The sequence below is a fragment of the Microcaecilia unicolor genome, chromosome 10 (assembly GCF_901765095.1).
Source record: "Microcaecilia unicolor chromosome 10, aMicUni1.1, whole genome shotgun sequence".
Classification (NCBI taxonomy): Eukaryota; Metazoa; Chordata; class Amphibia; order Gymnophiona; family Siphonopidae; genus Microcaecilia; species Microcaecilia unicolor.
The window spans coordinates 208,870,008-208,888,222 of record NC_044040.1 but is presented as its reverse complement, the minus strand read 5'-3'; the positions used below and the strand labels follow the sequence as shown (position 1 = coordinate 208,888,222).

The window sequence follows — 18,215 nt, the reverse complement described above, 5'->3', positions numbered from 1 at the left end:
AAGGAAGGAGTGGTCTGCCGCTGCTTGCTGCGCTTTCGAAGGTGAGGCGCTTAAGGTCAGTGCAGAGGGCCCGGGGGTGGAGAGAGGGGCCCAATGGCGGGTGGAGGGGGGGCCCGGCGACCTCGGGTGGGTGGGGGGGGGGCCCGGGAGCGGCCTTGTCCCAGGCCTGGCCTAGTCTCTCGGCGGCCCTGGATAAAGTTAGGATAGCAAAAATCTGTCCTGAATTGCTCTGATTAGCAGTCTGATACGACTGTGAAAACACTTGGATTGACACTAAAAGTGGGTATTCAGTGCCAGCTGGTATCCAGGTACCACTGCTGAATATCCAGTTTCATTTTAACCACAGTGCCTAAATTTTGACCGCCATGATTAAATATTGGGCAGTAAGATTTTTGCACTCTTACCAGGACCATTGAAGGGATGAGCAAGCAAGAGGAGTCAAGTCAAGGTGGGACTGGAACTGCCTTTTTGAATGGTTCTGTGGGTCTTTGAAAATGCAATTCCAAAACGGAAGTGGGCGCCAAAAGCAACCCATGTCTAGAGGAACATTTTGTCTGTCGACTGTATGTAGTGGTGGGAGGCGGGACTGGTGGTTGGGAGGCGGGGATAGTGCTGGGCAGACTTATACGGTCTGTGCCAGAGCCGGTGGTGGGAGGCGGGACTGGTGGTTGGGAGGCGGGGACAGTGCTGGGCAGACTTATACGGTCTGTGCCAGAGCTGGTGGTTGGGAGGCGGGGATAGTGCTGGGCAGACTTATACGGTCTGTGCCAGAGCTGGTGGTTGGGAGGCGGGGCTGGTGGTTGGGAGGCGAGGATAGAGCTGGGCAGACTTATACGGTCTGTGCCACAGCCAGTGGTTGGGAGGCGGGGCTGGTGGTTGGGAGGCGGGGATAGTGCTGGGCAGACTTATACGGTCTGTGCCCTGAAGAGCACAGGTACAAATCAAAGTAGGGTGTACACAAAAAGTAGCACATATGAGTTATCTTGTTGGGCAGACTGGATGGACCATGCAGGTCTTTTTCTGCCGTCATCTACTATGTTACTATGACTGCCCGATGCCTACTGTCCCCCAGATTCTACATGAGGTGTGGCAAGTAGCACGCGTTAAATTGGGCGCACGGCCAATTTACACATGCTACCCAATTGAGTAATGATCCAATCAGTGATGATAATTGACGATAACAACCAATTATCACTAGTTGGCAGTAATTGGAATTAATGCATTCTTCTTTTTCAGCGTGTTCTAAAAAGAGATATGCGTAGTTGAAAAGAGAGGGGTGTGAGCATTACCCAAATGTACCTGCATTGTTGTAGAATTCGGGAAACACACCTTCATTTTGGTGCAGGTATTTACACCAGGTTTTCAGGGGTAGAATTGACCATGCCTAAGTGTAAGGTGCGTTCCCCAGCCTTATGTGCTATTCTGTGCACCACACCTTACTTTAGGTGTGTTATACAGAATGGCGCTAAGCGCTTTTTTCAGATGCATCTAGATTGTAGACACATTTACAGAATCTGGCCCTATGGGCCAGATTCTATATATGGTGCTTAAAAAATCTGCGTGGAAAACATTTCCATCTAAACCTATTCTAGAAGATTTAGGCACCATATATAGACATAGCCGCCAAGAGGGGGGGGGGGGGGCAGGAGGGACAAAATTCCCCGGGCCCGGGCCTCCAAGGGGGGCCCAGTGCCGCAGTCCCACCCACCCTCCGTCGTCGACCGTCTGCCCCCTGCATTGAAATCGCAGTCTCACCTCCGTGAAAGCAGCGCTGCAGGCAGCAGAACGCTTCCCTTCGGCCCTCCTTCCCTCCCTGTGTCCCGCCCTCATCTGACGTAACTTCCGCGAGGGCGGGGCACAAGGAGGGAAGGAGGGCCGAAGGGAAGCGTTCTGCTGCCTGCAGCATTGCTTTCATGGAGGTGAGACTGCGATTTCAATGCAGGGGGCCAGGCCCGGTGGTGGACGGAGGGGGGGAGTGGCGGCGACCTCAGGGGGGTGGAGGGGGGAGCAGTGGCTGTGGCGATCTCCGGGGGAGAGGTGGCGACATCGAGGGGGTGGAGGGGAGGAGCGGCGGCGGCGACCTCGGGGGCGGCGAGGGCGGCAGGGGTGGGCCCGGCCTTGTCTCTCGGTGGCCCTGTATATAGAATACACTTAGTTGATATCCCTGTGTCTATAACTACATGTTTCCATTTATACCAATGAATATGTGGCATAAATCCATGCATGCAGGGGTGTGCTGGTAAATTTTTAACAACAGGCTCTTTCTCAGGACGTAGCCAGCTCTGCAGTTGGAAGGGCTAGAGGTGGCCGGGGTGGGGGGGAGCAAGACTTGCCTCTCTCTCCTCCCTCCCTTCGTACGGGCACGCTAGGCATACCTTTGCTGGCAGCCAATAAATGGACTGCCACCACTCCCAACGTCTTGCTCTGAGCAGCATGCTGAAATTTCTCACACATGCTGGAGAAGTCCCAGCCTGCTGCTCAGAGCTGGAAACAAGGAGTGGGGAGCAGCAGCAGTCTATTTACGTGGCTGGCAGGGCTCAGCATCTCCACCAGTAAAGTAAAAGAGAATTCAGCAGGGGTCCCAAGCCCACATTTTGGGAGCCAGTTGTTAAAGTAGCCATGGAGGGCCCTACTTTAACAACCGGCTCCCAAAATTCTTAAAAACTTAACAACCGGCTCTTGCGAGCCCGTGAGAGCCTGCTCCAGCACACCACTGCATGCATGTAGATTTATGTGGACTGGGCCATGTTCCATAACAACATGCATAAATTTGGAAACACCCATAAAATGCCCATTACCACACCCATGGCTATACCCCTTTTGAACTGTGCACGTTACAATTCAGGTACACTTCATTACAGAATATGCTTAGTGAGTTACGTGTGTAAATTCTAACTATTGCCAATTAGTTATCATTATTTATGTATTTATTATCTGATTTATACCCCACATTTTCCCAACTGTGTCAGGCCCAATGTGGCTTACATCACACTGCAAAGGCAGACGCCAATGCAGTAAATTAAGCTAATACATCATGAAACCTACATAAGAAATACAGGAGAGGATGGGGAAGAAACGAAAGGAACAGGGAAACCAGGGGAGAGAAGGGAAGGGTGGATGTGTCCAAAATTGTCGTTATATTGTTATGAATCAATCAGTGGAGACACATGCTGAGTCCTTGGGATAGGCTTTTCCAAATAGCAAAGTCTTTAGAGATTTTCTGAAATTTAGATGGTTGTGAATGGTTTTTTTATAGCTTTTGGCAAGGAATTCCATAATTGTGAGCTGATGAAAGAGAAGTTTGAAGCATATGTGGATTTATACTTAAGCCTGTTTGTAGGGGCGCATCTGACCTTTGCTGGGAGGGGGGGCAAGAGCCCAAAGTGTAGGGGCGCATTCCCCCCCCCCCCCCACCCGGCGGCATCCATAGGCTTCCATTGGCGGTGAGGAGGGGGGTTGGCGGCGGCGAGCGGGGGCCCGGGCCAAATCTACGGGGGCCCATGCTCCCGTGGCCCCATTACAGATATGCACCTAGTGTAGGTTGGATAATGAAGGTTAAGGTATGAACGGGATTGCTTGTTAAGTGCTGATTGGCTTGTTAAGCCAATTAAGTTATGCACGTTGTTATGGAATACGCTTAGATTTCAGTGCAGAACGCTAGTCGTGACATATAGAATCCGGCAGTATATGTCTAAATATTCAGGGGGAGGGGTGATTTTGATGTTGCCTGGGTAATTTTTACACATTGTTCAGCTACTTTGAAAATTAGCCCGTGGCTTCCCAGGTGCAAAGGGGAATTCCTTGTGAAAATTCCCTTTGAAAATTCAGGGCTGCCGCCAACCTCAGGTACAAATATGTCTGAGGACTTTGTATCTGTTTTCCTGCAGGTGCAAAGAAGGTCTGGTCAATTCAAAAACAAATCTTCTTGTATCCTTTGTATTCAAACAGCCCCAGCTCTAAATGTATGTATGATATGAATCTACCAAACTAGCTGCTAAGTTACAGTGGGCAAATCCCTTTGGCTATAGTGTCCCACGTCATCTTTCAAAATGGATTATGACGCTGTGTTTCTGCTTAAATTGTTCTGTTTCTGAAGTTACACAGCATCCTATATAATAAAACGCACCGCCAACATTCTGAAGCTGACTGCGTGGCTGAGGCATTCCTGCTCTCTGTATCCATCCCCTGAATTGACATCACGTACTTCCGGGTTCTTCACAAGCAGAAGTGACCAACCACACGAGGTTTCTCGGCTTCAGAATGTTGGAGGTGCATTCTATTAAATAGGATTGGTCAGTTCCTTGAAGCACAGCCAGAGCTCAGCGTCCTGCACAGTAACGCTCAGACACCAGAGAGAAGGAGGGGGGGCCTGACACCAGAGAGGGGGGGAGGTATCTCTGCACACACACACTCTCTCTCTCTCTCTCTCACAGTCAATGTCTTTCTCACTCTCACACACTGTCTCTCACACACTCTGTCTCACACTGTATCACATTCACTCTCTATGTGTCACACAGTCACTCACACACTCTCTTGGTCTCATACACTCAATCCCCCAGAGAGTCTGTGTCTCACACACACTCTCTCTCTCGCACACACTGTATCTGTGTGAAACACACTCTCACACTGTGTTTCACATATGCACTTGCACACACTCTCATTCTCACACACACACTCTATCTCTCACAGACACACTCGCACATTCACTCTCTCTCTCACACACAGTCACTCTCACATACAATCTCTCAAACATACACACTCCAAGGAAAAACTTGCTAGCGCCCGTTTCATTTGTGTCAGAAACGGGCCTTTTTTACTAGTTTCTTTATATTAAATGCAACACATACCTTTTCAGAGGTGAGTTACATTTAGGTACAGTAGGTATTTGCCTGGCCAATGTAGGAATGATAATGTAAGTTACTTTCCAGTTCATTTTCGAAAGTGATCGCCGGCCATCTTCCGACATAAATCGGGAGATGGCCGGCGATCTCCTGAACCCGGCCAAATCGGTATAATCGAAAGCCGATTTTGGCCGGGTTCGTCTGCTTTCCGTCACGGAGCCGGCAAAACATCAAGGGGGCGTGTCGGTAGGGTAGTGAAGGCAGGGCAGGGGCGGGACTGGGGCGTGCTCACGAGATGGCCGACTTTGCCCGATAATGAAAAAAAAAAAGCTAGGCATGTAGAGCATTTCGCCGGCTGAACTTGGTCCCTTTTTATTCACGACCAAGCTTCAAAAAGGAGCCCCAAATGACCACCGGAGGGAATCGGGGATGACCTCCCCTTACTCTCCCAGTGGTCACCAACCCCCTCCCACCCAAAACAAAAACAAAAAAAAACTTTTTTGCCAGCCTCTATGCCAGCCTCAAATGTCATACCCAGCTCCCTGATAGCAGTATGCAAGTCCCCGGAGCAGTTTTTAGTGGGTGCAGTGCACTTCAGACAGGTGGACCCATGCCCATCCCTCCCCCTACCTGTTACACTTGTGGTAAATGGGAGCCCTCCAAAATCTTCCCAAAACCGACTGTACCCACATGTAGGTGCCCCCCTTCACCCCTTAGGGCTATGGTAATGGTGTAGAGTTGTGGGGAGTGGGTTTGGGGGGGATTTGGGGGGCTAAACAACCAAGGGAAGGGAGCTATGCACCTGGAAGCTTTTTTTTTTAATTTTTAGAAGTGCCGCCTAGGGTTCCCGGTTGGTGTCCTGGGATGTGAGGGGGGCCAGTGCAATACAAATGCTTGCTCATCCCACGACCAAATGCCTTGGATTTCGCCGGGTTTGAGATCACCAGTATCATTTTCCATTATGGCCGAAAACCGATGCCGTCCATCTCAAACTCGGCAAACTCTGACATTTGGCCGGGCCCAACCGTATTAGCGAAGAAAAAGATGGCCGGCCATCTTTTTCGAAAATACTGTTGGCTCCGCCCACTTGCGGCACCGGCCCCGAAGGTGGCCGGCCAGCTATTTGGCCGGCGCCGTTCGATTATGCCCCTCTTTGTGCCCAAGACAATGGAGGGTTAAATGACTTGCAGAAGAGCACAAGGAGCCACCAAGTTTCAACCAAGTTTCCCTGGTCAGGGCCAGATTCAAGTCCAACTGATGTTTTAAGCACAGTCCAACAATGCTGCCCCTCAGCCCTTCCATTGCTTAACTGAAAAAAACATTAAGATTCAATAAGTGCTGAGAAATATCATTATCGTATGAAACAAAACATCGTATATATTTATAATGATTAGAAGGGGTGGGATTATTTCTCTGTTGATCACCCTGCCCTCACCTATCCACACCCATCCTGTTAGAATATCAATGATATGCTTTGATGTCCCCATGCATACCTCCTACCCACCCCCATCCTCCCACCCTGTCAGACTGTCATAGTAATGCTTGAATGTTTTCACTTATATACACTGTCAGCTAGCACATTAGCTTATTTCCGATCTGACGAAGAAGGGCAACCTTCGAAAGCTAATCAAGAAATGTATTAAGTTATGTCCAGTAAAAAAGGTATCATCTTATTTTCTTTTCCATGTTTTATTTTGTTTGATTTCTATAGATTCTACATGGAATGTTGCTATTCCACTAGCAACATTCCATGTAGAAGTCGGCCCTTGTAGATCACCAATGTGGCCGCGCAGGCTTCTGCTTCTGTGAGTCTGACGTCCTGCACGTACGTGCAGGACGTCAGACTCACAGAAACAGAAGCCTGCGCAGCCTTGTACATGGAATGTTGCTAGTGGAATAGCAACATTCCATGTAGAATCTCCAATAGTAGCAACATTCCATGTAGAATCTCCAATGGTATCTATTTTACTGTCATAGTAATGCTTGAATGTTTTCACTTATATACACTGTCAGCTAGCACATTTGCTTATTTCCGATCTGAGGAAGAAGGGCAACCTTCGAAAGCTAATCAAGAAATGTATTAAGTTATGTCCAATAAAAAAGGTATCATCTTATTTTCTTTTCCATGTTTTATTTGGTTTGATTTCTATTGATAACCTTAAGAGTGGACTAACACGGCTACCACACTCCTCTAGAAAAACACTGAAATTCATGTTGGATGATGGGTGTGGCAGACGGCAGTGAAAGAGTTAAGGGCATGCTAGCTAGAGGAGGGAAACCCTGTGGTGCCCCCTTCCCTTGGTGCCCTAAGCCGTGCTTATTTTTGCTTAATGGTTAATCCAGGGCTGTCCCTGGTTGTCAGCCTGGTGCTCTAACCATTAGGCTTCTCCTCCACCGTGCACAAGAGACTCCGAAACGTTTCTTAGCTGCTCATCCATCCACAGATCATGTTCACGTTTATGCTTTGGTGAAAAAAAAAGTGGGACTACCAGTCTGAGCCTGTAGCCTGCTTTCTGAACCCCTAAACTCTTGAAAAATTAGGGCATAACTAGTAAACAAAGGCTCGTTTCTGAGAGTAATGAAACGGGCGCTAGCAAGGGTTTCATGGCTGCATGGGTCGTCGCGGTTTTACCTGGTTCGTGGCGTGCACCGCTGTTGTTTCCGTTGTAGCTCTGTGTGGGTGGCGGTTTTCGTGCCCCGCCCTCGACGTCATCGCGTTTTGACGCGAGGGCGGAGCAGAGCTACAGTGTGGAAATCCGGAGTTTGTGGCCTGAGTAGAACGTTGGAGGTGAGAATCGGCTCCGCCCTCAACATTTGACGCGAGGGCGGGGCCCAGAGACTGTGATTTTCGAGGCTTCAGAGCTTCGAACATACGAACCTTGGCTTCAGTGACGTCAGCAGACAATAGAACGCTGAGGGTGAGTTTTATATATATAGATGTGGACCATATCAGCAAACAATGAATAGGCTGGTAGACAAAAAAAATCAGCTGAATATTTACTGGGTCATCTCCTTTGCCTTTAGCTCACCTGTGCTGTTGCTTGCTGTTATGGTACTCTTTCAAGCTTTCTGCTGCCTTAAAAATCCAAAGTACAGTTTCTCGTACGTAATTGTTCCACTTCTCTCCATCTGACAGCAATTTGCTCAAAGGGAGTAGTTTTGTCTAAATTAGAAACTACGCCTAGACTAGACATACAGTTTACAGAAGAAAGCACTTTCATGCAGCACCCCAAAAGATTATTATTAAGATCCGCGTTCTCTCATCATCAGTCTGAAACATCCTAAAGCAATTACGTTAAAGCTTTTCTTTTCTTCCCTTTCAATGTAACAATGTGGCCACAGAGATGAAAGAGCTCTGAGGGTCTTTGCTCCTTTCTGGAATTGCCTGAGTCCTGATATTTAAAAGTTGGGGAGTTGTCTCCTTAAATACATATTACACACACACACACACACACAAAATCATTGCAGAGGTCAGAAACAGAAAGTGGAAACATAATTAGACCTGACAGTTCAGGAGAAGCACAATTAAATGCATGCAGTCGCTTTTTAAAATACAAGAATACCGTTTCTTTATAGTCTTCCAGTATATATGCCAGAAAATATTATTTGGTTTTATTACTCTAATGGTTTGCAGATTTACATTTCTGGGTTTTGCAATCATAGGTTTTCTTGTGTACTAGCTACAGTAAAAAGCTAAAACCATGCATTATATAAACAACCTATCCAAAGAAATCCAAATAAAATCCAGTAGGGTGTAAATAACCTGATGTCTGAAATGCATAGAGAAAAGTTGGGCTTGAAGGATTTCCCTTCTCTCTCCCCCCCCCTCCCCCCTCCCCCAAGGTAACCAACTTCATAATATGCCAACATTTGAGAAGGGGCAGGGCTGGTGCTGGGGAGGGTGCAGGCAGGGCAGTTGTCCAGGGCTCCCATGCCAGAGGGGGGGGGGCCCACCTGCTTGAAGCTGCAGGAGATGCAGCCTGTTGGACGGGCTTGGGGCACCTCCCAAATTTGTGCCGGTGGGCCCCCACCATCCCTGAGAAAGGGAGAAGATCACACAGTGTCTCAATCTTCCAGTGAATTGTCCTTGATTTATACAGAGCAAAAGGGAGGTCAAATTGGAAATGAAAAGCAAAAAAGTTCACCTCCTCACAGAAAGAACAAAGAAAGCTGAGCTAAAATCTTTAAGATATGGCAAACACTCTAACTCTTAGACCTATAGGAAGAAAATGGGGGAAGGGGTAGCTCTGAAAGACATCACAGGCAAAAAAAGGAATCAAATGTGAACACTTTACCTTATGCTCTTGCTTAGGAGAGAGATTTCAGTCCAGGCTGGAGCTGTAGCTGTCAGGAGAAGGGGGATGCCCCCTCCCCTCTATTTAACTAGTCCTGATGGGTAAAGGTTTGTGTCAAAATAAATGAACCTCAGGGGGGGGAAAAAAGGATAAAAGATTTTTTTAAAAAGTCATGAGCTTATTCCGAACCAGAAAACCTACAGCTGTTTCCCTTTCATGCTGTCTGATTTCTTGCAGTATCTCCCTTGAAAACTTCAGACTTCTTTCTTTCTGGTGGAAAATTGCTTTCTCTCTTATTAAAAACTGTTGTTCCCCCAAGAAACCGAATGTCACAAAAGTCCAGATTCATTTGCCAGCCTAGACAGAGCAGGAGGTTAATGCTGCTGTAAGTTAGATGAAACTGAGGCTCCAGGATGTAATGCTATGAATGAAGGAGGGTGTTTTTTTTTTGGTTTTTTTTTTTGCATCAGAAACTGAGAATCCTTAAAGTTTCTTTCTGTGGTCAGGGAAGGGGTGGGATTAGCAAGTTAGGGCACCAGGGATAGTGAGGAGGCAGCTACGGCTACACTAGCCTATATCCTCTCTGCAGATGAATTCTTCCAACGAGAAAACAATCGATAAAAAATGAAAAATCACTGCATGGGACGAGTAGTTTCCAGAGGTGTTGCAAATCCAGAACACTGGAATAAACATAATGGCAACATGTTGTGTGAGATGTATTTTATTTTTGTTACATTTGTACCCCATGCTTTCCCACTCATGGCAGGCTCAATGTGGAAGGCAATGGAGGGTTAAGTGACTTGCCCAGAGTCACAAGGAGCTGCCTGTGCCTGAAGTGGGAATCAAACTCAGTTCCTCCTCAGTTCCCCAGAACCAAAGTCCACCACCCTAACCACTAGGCCACTCCTCCACTGTGTTTATAATTTCTTTTCCAATAGCATTCTCTTTTACTAAGGGGGTCTTTAAATCTTGGAGCCAGGACCAGTTCGACCCGTCATGCCCCTCCCTTCTTTCCTCCCCTTTTCCTCCTCCCCTTTCCCATCACCAATAACTCACTTTACACCAAGGTGGGATAACCATAGGCCGCAGCTTGATTTATTATTAACAATCCAACTTTAACATTATAACAGGATAGCCCCCCCACCACCACCCTGAGATACAAGTGTCCAGGCATAACCTCAGCAGTCGACCCCCACCGCCGCTCGCCATGTTAGCAAAGCAGCACTTCCGCTTCTGGCCGCCAACTTCCGGGTTCCACCTTCGCAGCAAGTGCCCCGATCCGTGTGGACCTCCACACAATTTCTGGGTCACCCGACCCACCTTTCAAACCCTGGCTCAGACCCCCTGAGCCCACTCTCTGTAGCCCGGGGTTGGTTTTTGTCGCTGCGACAACTCCGCTGCCATCCATCTGAAAGACACAAGAACAACTAACTCCACCGCAACCCGTCACCTCACCTCCTACACCTGCTGTGAGGGTGGGCAAACCGCCTCCGAGGATCAGGGAACGCCCTGAGGTTCGGAGGAGCTCTTGCTTTTAATTTTCCCTTAGCCCTGCCCCCCTAGCTGCCTTTCCTCCAATGGGCAACTCCGTTGGGGTAACAGGGTACACCCGCATCCTATGAATTGACTAACCACGCTCCCCCCACTCGCTCACTCGGGTCGCGCTCCCCCCTACCCCCGCCCGCTTCCTCTTCCCGAGCCTTCTCGAATGGGCCCAGCCCTCGTTTAAGGGGGGCCCTTCGAGACAAGCTCTCGGGCCGGTTTTTACTAAGGCTCGCTAACGTTTTTAGTGCACTCTAAAAATAGGTGCGTACTAAACGCTAGAGATGCCAATGTATTCCTAAGGGCATCTCTAGCATTCAGCACGTGCCTGTTTTTAGCGTGTGCTAAAAACGCTAGTGCGCCTTAGTAAAAGATCCCCTGTATTCTGATAGTATTGTCTTCTGTTCTCCTACCTTACAGAATTTGTCATTCTTTTCTAGTGTGGCTGCTCTAAGAGGTCCTTTTACAAAGCCGTGGTAAAAAGTAGCCTGCGGTACTGTGGACATGTCTTTTAGGAGCGTGCTAGGCCATTTTTACCGTGTCTGGGAAAAAAGGCTATTTTTTAATGAGCCTGCGCTAATATTAAAAGTAGCATGTGCCTATTTTATTTTTTTATTTGTTACATTTATATCCCACATTTTCCCACCTATTTGTAGGCTCAATGTGGCTTACATAATACCAGAGAGGCGTCTGCAGACTCCGGTGTAAACAAATACAGGGTGATGTTGTGGTAAGATTAAGTTCATGTGGCACAGCCACACTAGGGAATCATACAACGGAAGAGTTGTGTTATGTCCATTACGTTCTTTAGTTTTGTTGTGTTGCAGAGATCAGTGGCATACCAAGGGGGGGGGGGCGGGGGGCGGTCTGCCCCGGGTGCACGCCTCTGGGGGGGGGGGGGTGCCGCGCGTCTGTCAGCAACGCTCATTCCCTGCTCCCTCTGCCCCGGAACGGGTTACTTCCTGTTCCGGGGCACAGGGAACGAGCGAAGTCGACAGACGCGCAGCACCCCCCCCCCCCCCACAGCAGGTAAAGATGCATCCGGAGGAGGGGTGTCATTTTGCCGGGGGAGGTCGTGTCCGTCATTTCACCGCTCGGGGGGGGGGGGGGGTGCCGCGCGTCTGTCGACAACGCTGTTTCCCTGCTCCCTCTGCCCCGGAACAGGAAGTAACCCGTTCTGGGGCAGAGGGAGCAGGGAATGAGCGTTGCCAACAGACGTGCGGCAACCCCCCAGCAACTAAAGATGCACCCGGGGGGGGCGGCATTTTGCCGGGGGGGGGGGTCACGCACCCGAGGGAGCGTTGCCCCCGGGGGGGCGCATCAGCGCTCCGCCCCGGGTGTCAGCCACCCTAGGAACGCCACTGGCAGAGATCAGGCATTTATGTGGGATCGGTAGGGTACGCCTTTTTAAACAGGTTGGTTTTTAGTGTTTTCCGGAAGTTTAAGTGGTCGTTCGTAGTTTTCAAGGCTTTTGGTAATGCGTTCCACAGTTGTGTGCTTATGTAGGAAAAACTGGACGCGTAGGTTGATTTGTATTTGAGTCCTTTGCAGCTTGGGTACTGCACATTTAGGTACGTTCATGTTGATTCGGATGTGTTTCTAGTTGGTAGGTCGATCAAGTCTCTCATGTATCCTGGAGCTTCACCATAGATAATTTTGTGAACCAGAGTGCAGATTTTGAAAGCAATACATTCTTTGATTGGTTTTTTGCGAATGGAAATCACGTTTTTCCGAAGATAAGCCTAGCTGCCATGTTGTGAGCGGTCTTAAGTTTCTTTAATGTTTGTTCTTTGCATCCCGCATAAATTCCATTGCAGTAGTCTACATGGCTTAGTACCATTGATTGTATCAGGTTGCGCAATGGTCCTCTCGGGAAGAATTGTTTCACGCGTTTGAGTTTCCACATTGCGTGGAATATTTTCTTTGTCGTAGATGTCATTTGGGTCTCTAGTGTTAAGTTGCGGTCCATTGTAACGCCAAGGATTTTCAGGCTGTCTGAGATAGGGATGGTGTAATCTGGGGTGTTGATAATTGTGGGGTTATCCACGCTGTGTAGGGATGAGAGGATGAGACAGTGACGTCCTGAGCCCTTACTGCCACCCATTGACCTAGTGATAAGGGCTCCCGTGTTACCCACGCGGTAACCATGCAGCACATGCCAACATGGGCATACTGCCAGGAATGCCCCTGCGATAGAATATAGAAAACTATTTTCTACCAGGGGATTCAGCGCGTGCCAAAATTGGAATTACTGCCAGGTGCATGTGCTACCCCAGCGGTAGTGCCGATTGGGCGTGTGCTACCCAAGCGTTAGCTATCCCGCGCCTTTGTAAAAGGACCCCTAAAGGAACATCTTCCAGAAACCTTCATTACTAGAACCTTGAAAGAAGAATGTAGAATTCATCCAGAGGCAGGACGCAGGGGACACAACTTCTAATAGAAGGACACAGGAGTAAACATGGGAAAGGTGCAGGTTTGAAGTGGAGGAGTAGCCTAGTGGTTAGTGCAGTGGACTTGGATCCTGGCGAACTGAGTTCGATTCCCACTGCAGCTCCTTGTGACTCTGGGCAAGTCACTTAACCCTCCATTGCCCCCGGTACAAAATAAGTATCAAAACATATGTAAACCGCTTTGAATGCAGTTGCAAAAACCTCAGAAAGGCAGTATGTCATGTCCCATTTCCCTTTCCCTCTTTGAGATTCTAGATGGAATGTTGCTACTATTGGAGATTCTAGATGGAATGTTGCTACTATTGAAATTCTGTTGCTACTATTTGAGATTCTACATGGAATGTTGTTATTCCACTAGCAACATTCCATGCAGTAGCCTGCCCTTGCAGATCAGCAATGTGGCCGCGCAGGCTTCTGTTTATGTGAGTCTGACGTCCTGCACATACACGTCCTGCACGTATTTGCAGGACGTCAGACCCACAGAAACAGAAGCCAGCGTGGCCGCATTGCTGATCTGCAAGGGCAGGCTTCTAGATGGAATGTTGCTAGTGGAGGAGTAGCCTAGTGGTTAGTGCAGTGGACTTTGATCCTGGGAAACTGAGTTCAATTCCCACTGCAGCTCATTGTGACTCTGGGCAAGTCACTTAACCCTCCATTGCCCCTGGTACAAAATAAGTACCTGAATATACTATGTAAGCCGCTTTGAATGTAGTTGCAAAAACCTCAGAAAGGCAGTATATCAAGTCCCATTTATTTATCTATACATATTTATACTTATGTGGTCAAAGCTTACATTAAACACCGGCATTTACAGTAGCTTATCCATATCAGTGGAGGTATTGAATATATGGACAAAGCAGTCACCATGCTGCCACTCTGTGTTTTGTATAGGCCTGCTAGCCAACGGTATGGGACCTAAAGTGACTGACTGGGTTAAAAACTGGTTAAATGGGAGGAAACAGAGGGTAGTGGTAAATGGAGCTTGCTCTGAGGAATGGGATGTTATCAGTGGTGTGCCGCAGAGGTCGGTTCTCGGGCCGGCCCTTCTTAACATCTTTGTGAGTGATATTGCGGAAGGGCTGTCTGGTAAGGTTTGTCTTTCTCTGCGGATGATATCAAACTCTGTAATAGGGTGGACACCCTGGAGGGTGTGGTTAGCATGAGGAAGGATCTAGCGAAACTTGAAGACTGGTCTGAAAATTGGCAACTAAGATTTAATGCTAAGAAATGTAGGGTCATGCACTTGAGTTACAATATTCCAAGAGAACGATACAGTATTGGGGGTGAGGTTCTTCTGTGTACAAAAGAAGAGCGGGACTTGGGGGTGGTTGTGTCCGAAGACCTTAAGGTGGCCAAGCAGGTAGAAAAGGTGACGATCAAAGCCAGAAGGATGTTTGGGTACATAAGGAGAGGGATGGCCAGCAGGAAAAAAAGAGGTGATAGTGCCCTTGTAGAAGTCTCTGGTGAGGCCCAATTTGGAGTACTGCGTGCAAATACAAAACCTGATAGGCAACAAGTTTTGCCTACATATGCACCAAAAAATTGGAACTCCCTCTCAAGAGACCTAAAATAGAAGAACAACTACCTACAATTCAGAAAACACCTGAAAGCTCACTTCTACAAAACAGCCTACCCTCCTGATGGTCCCACAACCATGCAATCACTTGGACAACACCCCCACAATCGTGAACCTCAAAACGAACAAAAAGAGGAATGGAGAAAAAAGAAAAGAAGTGAAACTGGTCCTGACACAATCACACCGGAAAACTCAGAACATTTGATCCCCCTAAAGAAAACACACCTCATCCCCTCCTTCTATGCATTAGAACCCACAAACTGCTATTCTATTTAATAACTGTAGGCCAGTCGGTTCAAAACTCTGCTGCCCGTCTCGTCTTCTGCCAGGGTCGCTTTACTCATACTACCCCTCTCCTCAAGACCCTTCACTGGCTCCCTATCCGTTTTCGCATCCTGTTCAAACTTCTTCTACTAACCTATAAATGTATTCACTCTGCTGCTCCCCAGTATCTCTCCACACTCGTCCTTCCCTACACCCCTTCCCGTGCACTCCGCTCCATGGATAAATCCTTCTTATCTGTTTCCCTGCTTCACTACTGCCAACTCCAGACTTCGCGCCTTCTGTCTCGCTGCACCCTACGCCTGGAATAAACTTCCTGAGCCCCTACGTCTTGCCCCATCCTTGGCCACCTTTAAATCTAGACTGAAAGCCCACCTCTTTAACATTGCTTTTGACTCGTAACCACTTGTAACCACTCGCCTCCACCTACCCTCCTCTCCTCCGTCCTGTACACATTAATTGATTTGATTACTTTATTTTTTGTCTATTAGATTGTAAGCTCTTTGAGCAGGGACTGTCTTTCTTCTATGTTTGTGCAGCGCTGCATATGCTTTGTAGCACTATAGAAATGCTAAATAGTAGTAGTAGTAGTAGTAGTCTCTTGTAACCAGAGCTAATATTGTGATGTCATAATGCCTCAGGCCACCAATAAGAGCCAACCTCATCAGTGATGTCACAATGGCTTGATTGTCCTATACTTGGCTCACTTTTATTACATAGCTCTTTGAGCAGGGACTGTCTTTCTTCTATGTTTGTGCAGCGCTGCGTACGCCTTGGAGCGCTATAGAAATGCTAAATAGTAGTAGTAGTAGTAATATTGAACCTACCACTAGGAAGGAAAATGTGGGATACAACTGCAATAAATAAATAAATAAATTCTGGAGACCGCACCTACATTTTGTTTTATTTCTATTGATTAGCTTTAAAAGTGGACTTACACGGCTACCACATCTCTCTACTCAAGGTGGTGGATTCCCTAAAGATCCTGTTTCATTAGTATCCTTCAAGGCATAGGAGCCGACTCTGTGTGTGATGTGGGTGCTTCAGCACCCCCAATATTGAACAAACTCCTTGACTGTGTTCAGAGAGAGGCATTTTCCGTTGGGTTTAGCACCCCGAATAATTTTTGAAAGTTGGCTCCTATGCTTCAAGGATAGTTCACACCGAACCATATGCGACTGTTGGGTTTGCTCCCCATTTTAGTTTAAAAACTGCTCTATCTCCTTTTTAAAAGTTAGCGCCAGCAGCCTGGTTCCATCCCAGTTAAGGCGGAGTCCATCCTTTTCGAACAGGCTCCCCCTTTCCCAGAAAAATGGGGGAAAAATAGTGTGCACATTCCCATCGATTCTGCCAGTTGTTCCTGTTCACACTGCTAAAGTTATATCCCAGCTGCCGACCATGGAGTGGGATTACTTGTAAGATATCATTCCTTATCCAAAATAGTTTTTTTTTTAAAATTATTTTTCTGTCATTTTCATTCTTAGTTCTCCACCCACGTGGGTAGATGAGCACACAAGACCCTCTGGTTAGTTCACATCCCTGTATCCCTTTTGTTCTCAGCAGAGATTGGGGGAAGGGGGACCAGGAGGGTTCTCTCAGGGGAGAGATAAACATTTACTGGTATTTGGTTATTAGGAACCAGCACTCACTGACAAACTGGATATGTCACATAAATGTGTAGTTCTAAAGAAAGGAAATGTTACTGCAAATACGTTTCTTTAATAATGGTAATAGCACGGATTGTACATTTCACAGGAGCTGAATCAGCACATTCCATTTTCTGAGATTCAGCACGCTCCATGCAGTGTTGGGAGTGCTAAAAGTTCAAGTCTAGAGGCTGTCTGCAGACATTCTCAGTGACTCTCGCCTTGTCCCTTGGATTAATCTCGTAGGGGTCCTTTTACTAAGCTGCGGTAAGAGGTTAAAAAGCACTTCCGCTGGGCGTTCTCAGGCATTCCAGGATAGTTTGAGATCAGCGCGTGCTACGCATGCGCTAAAAGTGCTAATGGGGAAATTAGCATGTGGTCCTTAATAGGAATAATGGAAAATGGGGCCATTTTAACGGTGCACTACATAGTAACATAGTAAATGATGGCAGATAAAGACCTGTACGGTCCATCCAGTCTGCCAACAAGATAAACCCATTTTACATGGTATGCGATACTTTAAATGTATACCTGAATTTGATTTGTCCTTGCCATTCTCAGGGCACAGACCATAGAAGTTTGTCCAACACTCTTCTTGTACTAAAAGTTCTGAAGATTCTGGAATCCTAAAGAGTTACAAGATTCCGGAATCCCAGTTAGTAGCAACATTCCATGTAGAACCCCAAAGAGTACCATTGTAAATGACGGCAGATAAAGACCTGTACTGTCTATCCAGTCTGCCCAACAAGATAAACTCATTTTACTTGATATGCGATACTTTATATGTATACCCGAGTTTGATTTGTCCTTGACATTCTTAGGGCACAGACTGTATAATAAGTCTGCCCAGCACTGTTCTTGTACCAAAAATTCTGAAGCTAACGTTGAAGCCCCTTAAAATTTACACTCAAGCCCATCCATATCTATTCAGTCACGATCAGGGTGTAGACCGTAGAAGTCTGTCCAGCACTAGTTTTGCTTTCCAATTACCGGTGTTGCCACCCAATCTCCGCTAAGATTCTGTGGATCCATTCCTTCTATACAGGATTCCTTTGTGTTTATCCCATGCACGTTTGAATTCCATTACCGTTTTCATCTCCACCACCTCCCGCGGGAGGGCATTCCACGTATCCACCACCCTCTCTGTGAAAAAATACTTCCTGAAATTAGTCCTGAGTCTGCTCCCCTTCAACCTCAATTCATGTCCTCTAGTTCTACTGCCGTCCCATCTCCGGAAAAGGTTTGTTTGTGGATTAATACCTTTCAAATATTTGAACGTCTGAACAGAGCCGTAGCGAGGGGAGCTGACACCCGGGGCGGGTCGCCGCTGCGCACCCCCCCCCCCCCGGGTGCAGCACGGCGCACCCTCCTCCCGCTGGAGCGCACCTCCCCCGGAGCGCATACCTTCCCCCCCGGAGCGCATACCTGTGGCGAGGGATGGGCGGGAGGGCCGATCCGCCCCGACTGCACGTTGCTGGGGTGTCTCGGCTCCGCGCTGGTTCACTGCTTTCTCTGACCCGGAACAGGAAGTAACCTGTTCCGGGGCAGAGAGGGCAGTGCACCAGCGTGGAGCCGACACCCCC

At 47.8% G+C, this 18,215-nt stretch overlaps 1 protein-coding gene across 2 annotated transcripts in view; it reads right to left on the bottom strand.

The window, feature by feature from the left end:
- LOC115478528 (leucine-rich repeat-containing protein 15-like) overlaps positions 1–9,545 on the bottom strand; it is a 44,625-nt gene extending 35,080 nt beyond the window's left edge. Inside the window, exon 1 of one of the 2 annotated variants that reach the window (XM_030215936.1) lies at positions 9,137–9,545. The gene's annotated coding sequence lies outside the window, so the exon portion shown is untranslated. Of the gene's footprint in view, positions 1–7,870; positions 7,914–9,136 lie in introns of those variants that run through there. The other variant, XM_030215937.1, reaches the window with a different exon arrangement.
- Between the last annotated feature and the right edge of the window lie 8,670 nt (positions 9,546–18,215).